Source organism: Leptidea sinapis, chromosome 6 (genome assembly GCF_905404315.1).
Source record: "Leptidea sinapis chromosome 6, ilLepSina1.1, whole genome shotgun sequence".
Classification (NCBI taxonomy): Eukaryota; Metazoa; Arthropoda; class Insecta; order Lepidoptera; family Pieridae; genus Leptidea; species Leptidea sinapis.
Window position 1 is genome coordinate 4,571,559 of NC_066270.1, and position 12,682 is coordinate 4,584,240.

Genomic DNA, 12,682 nt, shown 5'->3' on the forward strand with positions numbered 1-12,682 from the left:
TGGGCTTTACCAATAAAATTGGCATAAAGTTATAACTAAGCATAAACCAAGAATATGCAAAATGTTTACAAATAGACTTTTTGCTTACGAATGGTTTGTTCGGACATATAGGTAACGTTTCCCGCGTTTATTTACAAAGCAGCTTGTCATTAGGAAATCTGCAGAATTATAATTTTTTTTTTATTTATTTAGTGGCATGGGAAGAATTATTAGTAAACATTTTGCATTTTCTTTGTTTATCATATTTATTGAGTTATAACTTTATACTAAGTTTATTTGTAAGGTCGGATAAGTATAATAAAACGCGGAACATACGGTGTTTCGGGTAGCTCACTCTGGACGTGTCTGGGTCTACGTTTGGGAATCCGTTTAATACAATTTCTTGGCACATATTTAGGTATACAACTTTGAATAGAGTCTGTATTATTTTTACACAGCCTGAGTCTAAAACTAAACATGTCGCATTTACTCTTAACACAATAAAAATAAGTCTTAACTCTCACCGTAACCTACAATTAAATAAAAATCTATCACATATTTATTATATTCCATATATATATACGGTTTTCTCGTCACCGGTACATTATTTATTATTACAAAGGGTTAAAAATTGGAATTCGTTTTTTTTTTAAAGAAAGTAAACATATTTATGTCATAAAAATAATAACCATTATTATCTATACATTACTGCCACCTAATAGGAAGGTCATTTATGCCTTTGAACAGAACTGTGGTGATCTAGATTCGACAAACTGTGTGTAAGAAATTTGTATTGCCTCCTGAGAAGATAACTTTTTATTATGTAGAAAATTGTCCAAATTACGAAAAAAAATGGTAGTCTGTTGGAGCAAGGTCTGGCGAATACGAAATGGAGGGTGACGAATGGTTTCTAATTGCAGTTCTTGTAGTCTCCTTGCAGGTCTCGCGGATCTATCGTTATCATGGAGAAATAATGGTGAAGATAGACTCATGAGTCGGGGCTGTTTCACTGCTAGTTTTTCTATCATTGTTCGGAGTTTGGCACAGTAGACATCTGCTGTTATTGCTTGACCAGCTCGGAGAAAGCCATTACCTTTTTATTGTTAAGCTTTGCTTTGGGACACTGTTGCAGCATTTGACCTGGGGTCAACCATTGCATTTTTCGCTTTCGGTTAACAGAAATAGCCCACTTTTCATTGCATGTCACAATTCGATTCCATATTCCTTCATTTCTGTATCGATTCAACAAGGCAAAACGAGTTTCAACTAAAAAAAATCACTCGAATTTTCGAAGTCTCCATCTTTCTTGTCTAAGCTGAATAAAAAACACAACTGAAAGTCGATAATTGAATGTTGCACATTTATTAAAAGAAGAACTATATAGGTACCATGTGAAAAAGGTTTTACTCAATAATCTCGAACTATGAAGGTTCTATGGTAATTTAATACTTTAACCTCTATTATTATTATATACACCTACATGCATGCATTATTACATAGATGTTTTAATGTCATTATTTTAGCAAAAATAGAACACCAATGAACACTGAGATATATCTTATATCTTTAAACGAGCAATTCTTGTATATATATATATATATAATCTGAATCTCGGAAACGGCTCCAACGATTTTCATAAAATTAAGTATGCAGGGGATTTCGGGGGTGATAAATCGATCTAGCTAGGTTTCAATTTAAAAAAAATGATTTATCCATGTTTGAATGAGAAACAGCTACAATAACATTAGAATACAAAGGTAAATTTCGCCACTATATACAAGACTATTATAGCTCAGATGGGACATTGGGTGATCCGGAAAGCAGAAGACCCCGGTTCGAATCCAGGTGTCCTATTAGTTTTTTTTTTGTTCAAGTTTTGTACATTCTTAAAAATCCGAGCAAGGCTTGGTCGTCCGGATATTTTATATTAAACTATTCAAAAACACAAAAAAATATGCATATGTGTACATTATTATTGAGGTCAGTAAAAATATATGAATGTTGTATTGTAAGTAAGTATTATCTTATGCAAGAGCAGCTCAAGGTTAGGTGGGCTCGTTGGTTGAGTGGTTTAAGTGTCTACCACTAAGTACTGAGTAACAGTTCAATTCCTCCCGGGAGCATTGTAGGTACATCTAATATACAAAATTCGGGTGTCATGGTGTTAAACTTTGAACTCCTCCGAAACGGCTTGACCGATTCTCATGAAATTTTAAGTGAATATTGGGTAGGTCTGAGAATCGGACTACATCTATTTTTCATCCCCCTAAATGTTAAGGGTGGTCCACACGATGTTTTTTTTTTAATTTTTTTGACATTTTTTTTTAAATTTGTTTGATTATGAGTCAGCATTAAAAATCGCGATTTTAATATCGGCAATACAACGTTTGCTGGGGCAGCTAGTATTATATATATTTTCATATTTTCATATTTGTAATTTATTTATTTACATAAGTTTACCAACTAGATTCATAATTTAACATGTACGTGTAAAATATATAGTATTATTTTTTAAATATATCTAAATTAGAGTTATGCACAACGTTACTAAGCTAAATAACTAAAGCTAAAACAATTTAGGAACATAAAATAAAGAATAAATAACAGATTAAATGACAACCTGTATAGCCGAGTGGTTAGCGATCTTACCTACTAAGCTAGAGGTCCCGGGTTCGAATCCCGGTAGGTGCAAGCATTTATATGATGAATATGGATGTTTGTTTCCGAGTCATAGATGTTTAAATGTGTTTATGTATATTTATATGTGTATGTTTAAGTAAGTATATTTTATTAAATATATCATTGTCTTGTTACCCATAACACAGGCTATATATGCTTAACTTGGGGCAAGATAAATTGTGTAAAAAGTGTGTCAATATTATATTATTAAATACGTGCAAAATTTACCATGGCAATACCTTGCGTTACTACACTTATTTCAAGCGCAAAATAGGCAAGATACCACACTATACAGGAGTCAGATTTGTCGTTACTTCATGGTGTCGGAAATTTGTTATAGCCTAAACACATGGTCGGATTTGGTGCGGCCGAACCATCGGACGCGGTCCGGTAGCGGACCATATTCGGTACATAATAATATCTTTTATTTGACACACACATGAAAAATTACATTGCTACAAAAATAAGAATAAAAAAAAGAAAAATTATAACTAAAACTAACCTAGAACATATTTTACAAAGAATAAATAAATAACTTTACCAAGATATTATAATATAGCAGCTGTGTGGCAGTGTGTATCAAAAGGGATGCTACTCAGGTTACCTGTGACAATTGGTCACAGCACTGATTTTCAGTAGCTCCCGTTTGACACTTCACGTCGCGGTGCTGAGAAATAAATTATAAATATTTATCACAACATAATATTATATAATACAAAAACAGAAAACGTCCAACCTGGTACTGTTACATCGCATTCTCCATCGCACTAAATTATTATTATTATCGTCCGGATCGTACCCGGCCATAGGACCGTCCAAAGGTCCCGCCGTACCAAGTCCGACCATGTGTTTAGGCTTTTATTGTTTCGGTTACAATGGCGCCACAGCTTGTGAAGTTACTAGGCCTGAATCACCTACCATGCGGTGTAAGTCTTGCTCGTCACGTCCCTCATACAAAAAGGATATCATACATTTCAAATTTAGCTTCCAATTAAACTGACTTCCACACTACCTATCTGCCTTCCGCCCTGCTACCACAATATAATACCTATATTATATTGACACACTTTTACACAAATAATCTTGCCCCAAACTAGGCATAGTCGGTGCTGTGGCCTGCAAGACAACAATGTATGAATTCCTTATGAAACGCCTTTTTATGAGCCTAAATTTTCCGAACATTTACCATTGTATTTTTTTTTACCCTATCGGAAAGTAGATATTTTGACGAACAGAAAACAGACCAATTTTTTGAAAAAGCTGATATTATGACGGGTTAATTTTCGATGGAAAATAAGGGTTTTTTTTTCGATATTTGAGTCAAAATAAGCTGAAAAAATAAATAGTTCACGTCTAATAAATTACAGTGTATTTGGGACATAAAAAGGTAAATTTTCACCAAATTTCGTGAAAAAAAAAAAATGGATTTTGTAAAAGATAAAAATAAAAAAGACGTGTGGCACTCGGGGACTGCCGCGGTTAAGCTATTGCATAGCATTTTTTATCAACTTATGCAATTATAATTATTTATTTATTTTATTAATGCAGTATTTTTTTTGATAAAATTAATTTAAAAAAAAAGCAAAAAACGGGAAGTGAGTAAAATTTTACTTGCAAGATTTGATTACAGACAGACAACGGGACGGGTGAAACTAAATAAAAATGCTTGTCATACTAATAAAAATTAAAAAACCTGATAAAAAAAATAAAGAAATTAAAAAAAATCAAGACGTACCCCAGGCTCGAACCTGGGACTAGATCTAGTAAGTAAGTGTTAGGTTATTTTCGTTATGGAATTTCTGGATTCGGTCTCCACGCTCAAGGCCGGCGATAGACGCTATGCAATAGCTTAAAAACCAAAAACTTGGTTTTTACACATTCAATTTGAGGTTAAATGTGTACTAATACTACAAAAAAATTAATTTTCTGAAACCCGGAACGTAATTGTATAACAATATACATACCCAACCTAGCATAGAAATGTATATATGCAGTATTCCCAACGGGGATTGAACCCACGATCTTTTGCTCGACACCACTCAATCTTGTAAAATATAATCAACATTGACATAATAATATCAGTTACGAAGGCATTTGTAAGGCCCCAGTTTTTATAAATATGTACTTATTCCAAACTGGCACTTTTATGCAGATGTAGAGGAAAACAAATAATTTCAAATTTAATGTCAATCTTTATATATATAATTCTTGTGTGCGTGTGTATGTCACTGAACTCCTCCTAGACGGCTGGACCGATTTGGATGAAATTTGAGTTCAAGGGGATTCGAGGATGGTTTAGATTCACAATTGAACTACCTCCTAAACGGCTGGACCGATTTTGATGATATTTTTGTGTGTTCCAGTGAATTTGAGATTGGTGTGTGTCTTCAGGTGGATTCGAGAATGGTTTAGATTCACAATTAAACTACCTCCTAAACGGCTGGACCGAATTTGATGATTTTTTTGTTTGTTTCAGTGAATTTGAGATTGGTTTAGATTCTCAATTCCGTCCATATAATATAATTCTCTCCGTCCATATAAATAAGAACTCCTCTTAACGGCTGGACAGATTTTGCAAATTTAAGACGTGTGTACAGGACAACGTCTGTTGGGTCCACTAGTATTTGTATAAAAAGTGAACATGTTACTCAATTCATCTATACATCCTACTTAATATTATAATATTAACGCGAAAGTTTGTAAGAGTGTGTGGATGTATGTTCGTTACTCTGTCACGCAAAAACTACTGGAATGGATTTTGATGAAACTTCAATATTATAGCTATGATTTATAAAGATTTTATGTGAATTATTCAAAATACAACGATAAGTGTCAAGTAAGTAAAATAAAAATCTGCCGTCTACGAGCTATTCTGTCGTGCGCCGCAAAAACCGTTGGATTTACCAACTATTTAATGTTAAATAGTCCATAACAATAAAAATTTATAATTTTTATTTGACTATAATTTACTGACCCAGCAAACGTTGTATCGCCACATAAATTTATAAAAAAAATGCAAAAAAAAAATGGTTGGGGCATAAAAAGTAGATGTTGGCCGATTCTTAGACCTACCCAATTTCATACAAATCGTTTCAGCCGCTTTGGGGGAGTTTGGTAATAAACACCGCGACACGATCCATAAGACATAAGTAAGTGAAAATAAACACTTTTATCGCGTCTGTTGTTTAAAGTAGATAAACTTTGTCTCTCACGTTAGATCAGTTAGACAAATATTTTAATAGTAACGACGATGACCAACCGAGTGCGCGATAGTATGGTGCGGTCGGGCGGCGGGCGTACTACTGAATAGATTTAATTAAAATTTGCAATATTAACTAGAGGTCGGGACAACATGTAGGTTACATATTGTCACGCTACATGCAGGCAAATATATATATATATATATATATATATATATATATATATATATATACTAGCTGACCCGACAGACGTTGTTCTGTAGATAATAAAAAAATACTGTTTTATAGGAATTTGCCAAAAATATTTCAAAACATCAAGAATTATTTCGTATAAAATGCTCCTGTTGTTATAATGAAATTGTTTCACAGCGGAACTGTCAAACCGTGCGTCACTAAATTCCCTCATATATATGTCCATACAAAATAAATATTGAAAATAAAAATAATTATGGGTCCCAAATCGAAATAAAAAGTTGGACCAAACTGCACTCCATGAAGTAACCCCAATTAAAATCTGTTCATTAGTTTAGGAGTCCGTCGCGGACAAACAACGTGTCACGTAATTTATAATATATATTAAGAATAAAGCTATATAAATATATTCCTTTAAAGCGTTCACGCAGACGACGTCGCGGGCAGCAGCTAGTAACATACAATAAAATCGTAACAAAGTAAAAACTGTTCATTTAATATTTTTTTAATGAATACGTACTGTGTAATCAACAACCCATCCCAAAAAGCGGTTTATAGAATTTTAGTATGTTTGCCCCGTGTGTCTGTTCGTATGCCATGTATGTATGGTGTATGTGGATGATGCAGCTACTGCACTCAATAACTTTTGTATTAATTTACATTTACTTTTTTGACTTACTCGTGTAAGACATTGACTATTTGAGTGTGTTTGTTGCATCATTTTACATATTATATTGTAATTGCAATGATCTGTAAATCTTGATATAAAAGAGTGGCAATGAGTTTCTTGCTACTTCTTCAAATTAGCTCAACCCTTTACGAAGTAGCGGTAGATTCAATAAGAAATTTTTTTTTGACATTATATATATAAGTGTCATTTCCGTGACCTTCGTGAATAAACTGATTTTGATTTAAGAAAATTTATTGAGTTAGGCGTTACTTTGCGGAAATCCATAATTATACAAATTATTTAAGTTTTCTTTAGTGTTAATTCCGCCAATATTTATTTTTAAAACAATTCGACACGTGTTTCGCCTCTACACGAGGCATCCTCAGGACGTGTTGTCTCGCCAAAATCTGGCACGAGACTTGTTTTAAAAACAAATATTGGCGGAATTAACACTAAAGAAAACTTAAATAATTTGTATGATTTTGATTTGATTTGATTTATGTCCGAGCAACACGCATAAACCACTGTTGACTCTCACCACTGAACCCGGTTCATCATCATATTATAATTTACATTTTTTCGACTATTTAAGGTCTCTGGTTTACCAAGAGAGTATGGGCTACGGTGAACACATACCATTGGGTGACCCATTGTTACTAGCGTTCTCCTTTTAAATAGAATAGTATAAATTCAAATTTACATGAATATACAAGAGGTTAGGACAATATGGATATACCGTCACACTCGATGCATGTATATACGAGTATTTGCTGCTTTATCGAGTCGAGTCGAGCGACGTCGCGGGCAGCGACTAGTGCAATAATAAGATCATTAAAATACTCACTCAACCTGACACAGATTCTCAGTCTGGTTGGCCTTTTACTTTACAAAACCGTTCAAAACAACGCTGTATGTGTTTGAAAATTGCTCACGAGCGAGGTGCTAAGCCACCGACACAATTTATAATTGGATACAATTTCCTTTTGATATGTCGTTATAAGAAAATTTAGAAGTACGCGAAATGAGTATAAGTTTTTTATTGCATAGTATATGGGGGTAAAAAAGGACGTAGGGACACTTTTCGAAAACGCCGGCAACGCTCCTGTGTTCCCCCTGGTATTGCAGGAGAAAATGAGGTAACCATTTAACATCATTATGCACTATTTTTTTTTTATTATGGGAGAGTAAAAAATAAAACCATGCTAGTATATTATAATAGTAGATATTAATGTATATTATAGGTATTGCGTATGCAATGTTCACAAATTACATTAAACGTTTATTTATTTACAGTTTATGAAGGTTAATGCACCTTATGACGACCTGTATAGCCGAGTGGTTAGCGATCCTATCTAGTAAGCTAGAGGTCCCGGGTTCGAATCCCGGTAGGTGCAAGCATTTATATGATGAATATGGATGTTTGTTTCCGAGTCATGGATGTTCAAATGTATTTATTTATGTATGTTTAGTAAGTATATTGTATTAAATATATCATTGTCTTGTAACCCATAACACAGGCTATATTTGAGCAAAAAGTGTGTCAATATATTATACTAGCTGACCCGGCAAACGTTGTTTTGCCATATAAAGTATAATTCACGCGATAGTTTTATAAGTAATAAAATATTGCCTATATTATAGCCTGTACATCATTTTGTTCTATTGTCAATAGTTTTTGCAGCGCACGTAAAAATAGGTTTTCGATTTTACACCTTGTGTTACAAAATAGCAATTTTATTACGGATCCCTTATTTTGAATATATAGCCTTCCTCGATAAATGTACTACCTACCACTGAAAGAATCATTCAAATCGGACCAGTAGTACCAGAGATTAGCGCGTTCAAACAAACAAACACTGCAGCTTTATAATATTAGTATAGATTATATTTATGTAGTCATAACTGTTTTAAGCTAAAGCTATTTTTCTTATATATAATGAGTACAATAAATAAATTAAAATAAATATAACACACACTGCTCCTTCAATAACACACATACATACACATGCATACATTATAGAGGTATTCTAGTCTTTAACAAATAAACCCTTATTAACCAAACTAATTATCAAACTTGAAAATTAAATGAGATATGGTCAAATTTCGACCTCTGGGTGACCACAATTTTTTATGAAACCGCCACCTTGCAGATTGGTTAAAACTTAATCCTAAATTTATATAACGGAATTTAATGGGGATTACTCCATCGAGTGCAGTTTAGTCCAACTTGAGAGATAGGATAGTTTTTATTTCGATTTGAGACTCATAATTATTTTTAATTCCAATATTTTTTTGTATGGACATATTTTCCATGAGAGAATTCTGCTGTGACACATTTTCATTATAGTTAACAACAGGTAGCAATGGCTTTCTATGCATAATATAGAACGTCATTGACAGGGAGCATGCTTTACAAAATAATTCTTGGTGTTATGAAATATTATTGACAAATTCATAAGAAAAGTATTTTATTTATTATCCACAGAACAACGTCTGTCAGCTCAGTAATATATATAAATCCAGTGTCCTGATGTTTGTTCCCAGTAAACTCCTTCACTAATGAACGGATTTTAATAGGGATTACGTCATGGAGTGCAGTTTAGTCTAACTTGAGAGATAGGATTGTTTTTATTTCAATTTGAGACCCATAATTATTTTTATTTCTAAAATTTGTTTTGCATAATAATATATTGACGCACGGTTTTACAGTTCTGCTGTGAAACAATTTCACTAACGGCCGCGCCCAATATTCAGTCAACTTGAGATAAAAATCGTAACTATCGTTGACTTTTTGTCCTAATAAACTTATCGACGGTAACTCACCTTATCGGTCCACGCTGTCTACGGGACGACGTATAGCTTACCAGCGATAGAAGTTTGTATGCTAATTACTGACAGTAGAAGGTTGTAATTTATCTCTACCTGTAGATAGTATATTGGGAACGGCCGTTAGAAGATATTTTACGAAATAATTCTTGATGACGTTATGAAATACTATTGACAAATTCCAATAACAATGCACGTCATACAAAGCCGAAATGCCATTCTGCCAGAATGCATGCACATGGCGTAATAGGTACCATAATAAGCGTCGACAGCTATGGCTATACATTTCTGCTTTTTCTAGTTGCTTAAAATATTATTGGTCAATAGGCAGTATTATAAACACTTTTTCAATTTAGAACCCGATTTGGATAGTGACATCAGTGGAGTAGCAGTTAGGTATTTTTCAAACACAGACGACAAAGAAGGTTGCTATAAGTTTAATGTTTCTCATTCTGTCCCTATATTCTGATCAAAATCTGTTCCGTGAGAGGTTTTTAATCAAAAATCACACAATTTTTTTTCAATGGAAAGGAGGACAAACGAGCGTACGGGTTACATGGTGTTACATGATCACCACCTTTCACAACACCAGAAGAATCACAGGAGTGTTGCCGGCCTTTAAGGAACGCACTTTTTTTTGAAGGTACCCATGTCGTATAGTTCCGGAAACACCGCACAAGGAAGCTTATTCCACAGCCTTGTAGTACGTGGAAGAAAGCTCCTTGGAAACCGCCGCACATCCAGATGGTGGGGTTGATATTCTAATTTGTTTCCCATACATTGTTTTGTCGTGGCTCGGTAATTTTCACACTGCCCCTTCTTAGCCCACTTTATACTTTTGAACCCAAGCTGGTTCCAATAAGTAAAATAATAATCATCCATTAGGTATAAATGAATTGGTATCGCTTTAGTCACTAAATTTTAGTGCGAAGTAATTAAACTTCTGCTTATTTTTTACTACAGCACCCAAGTTCGCGGAAAATGACATAAGTTTTATTCTGTGGTCTTTTTAAAAACAAGGAATGTTGCGACCCGGTACCGGGTCTAGATGGATGTTGATTTTGCTTTTTTTACATGCATACCATACTAAAAAACCAACTTCAATCCCCTTCTTACAGTTCAACAACTTATGTTTGACACTTGACCCTGTCATCTTCATAATATAATAATGCCACTGCCAGAAAAAAATTTAACTGTTAATATAAAACTACTTTGGCAGATATGTTCTCATTGATCGCGCCACCGACGTTATAAATTTTACATACGTTCATAAAATCACGCCTCTTTCCCGTAGGGGTAGGCAGAGACCACTTCCTTCCACTTTCCACTATCCTTACATACTTGTTTCGCTTCATCCACTTTCAGTATTCCTTTCATACATGCTCTTCGGTTTAGGGTACTCTTGACCTGGCCTTTTTTCAAGACGTACCTGATTTGATCTCGAAATGTCCGCCTAGGTTCCATTCACACTGGCCTTATACACTTTATTCGTCAATCGTTCTTCATTCATTCTCTCGACATGGCCAAACCATCTCAGCATACCTTTCTCAATTTTTGTCACAACATCTTCTTTCAGACCACAACGTTTCCTTATCTCACTATTTCTTACTCTGTCACTCAGTTAAACTCCTTTCATACTTCTCAACGCTCTCATCTCAACTGCATTTATTCTGCTTTCATGTTTCTTCTGCTATACCCAACTTTCATTTAACCAACACCCCCTCATACAAGTGCCCCGAGTGCAAAGCTCCATTCACTATGTTTCCTGCATTCACTCTTCTTTCAATATCACTCTCATACTTTCCATCTCTTGTAAATTTAGAAGGTGAATGAGTTTGTGTATCCCAGATACACAAACTCATTCACCTGTTCAATTTTTTCATCTCCAATCACGATATTGCAGTCTGTCACTACCTCATCTCTTTAAAACATCATCACTTTTGTCTTCTTTACATTCATCTTCATTCCCTTTCTACCAAAAGCTCCATTCATAGTTATAGTTACCATCTCTTGTAACTCTAATACTTGGACATCAGCATAGAGAAAACATTTTAGGAGTAACTCATTCATTCTCAACCCACTTTCATTCTCTTTTTAACCTGTCAAGCAATTGTTCATGAACTGATTAAACATCCACGTTGACGCTACACATCCCTGTCTAACACCTTTTTCGATATTAAACCATTCAGTCTATGCCCCGTTTATCCTTACACAAGAATCTCTTTAAAGAGATTGCAATGCTCGTATGAGGGACATTGCTGACCACAATTCATTCCTCACCACACCATCATAGGCCTTTTCTAGATCCACGAACGCGCAATAGACCTTCATGTTTTTGCCAAAAACTTTTCACCGATGGCACCGGCAAGGAAAAGACCTGATCCGTACATCCCATTCCCTTTCTAAATCCCGCTTGTGCATCCCATACTTTTTCGTCTGTTTCATTCACAACTCTTTCAATCAACACTTTCGCATACAATTTACCGACGACGTTATAAATTTTAATACTAAAAATGACAAAAATAAATAATTATCTCTGTCTTAAAAATCATATTTCAATAGCAAGCCGAACTAAAAATAATAAAATATTTTTTGAATTACGGTGATTTTTGCATAAATAGTCCACTTTAATATATTTTATATATTTGGACTTCATATCGCTGTAACTCGAATTTCAAGAACGACCTCTCCATTAATAATGCATATTGCTATTGTTTAATTCGGCTTGCTATATAATATATAATAACCCCCTTATTCATAATGGTCCGCTAACTTGAAACAGCCGCATAGGAGTGTTTTTTCTCATTCTGACTTCGGTCAATTGAAGAAGACAGAGTGAGAATTAGCAATGCTTTAAGTTAGCAGACTATTATGAATAAGGGGGTAAGATACAAACAATATAGCACTTACTTTTTTTTTCACAAACGAACCAGTTTCTGGGCCGTTCACTTCAATGTATTGTTACCAGTTAAATAATATCGTAACAAAGTAATAAGCACAGTATTTAGTTTTTTTTTGTCCGCTTGTCTGTATGTATTTTACCAGTGGAAGGCTCCTTTGCACCGGATGCCGGCTAGATTATGGGTACCACAACGGCGCCTATTTCTGCCGTGAAGCAGTAATGTGTAAGCATTAC

At 34.3% G+C, this 12,682-nt stretch overlaps 2 protein-coding genes across 2 annotated transcripts in view; one reads left to right on the forward strand and one right to left on the reverse strand.

Annotated features, from left to right (window-relative positions):
* Positions 1–12,682, reverse strand: part of LOC126964928 (protein CLP1 homolog) — a 261,415-nt gene that overhangs the window by 7,928 nt on the left and 240,805 nt on the right. The gene's annotated exons all lie outside the window — the stretch shown is intronic.
* Positions 1–12,682, forward strand: part of LOC126964934 (cell growth regulator with RING finger domain protein 1-like) — a 92,218-nt gene that overhangs the window by 4,252 nt on the left and 75,284 nt on the right. The window lies entirely within an intron of this gene.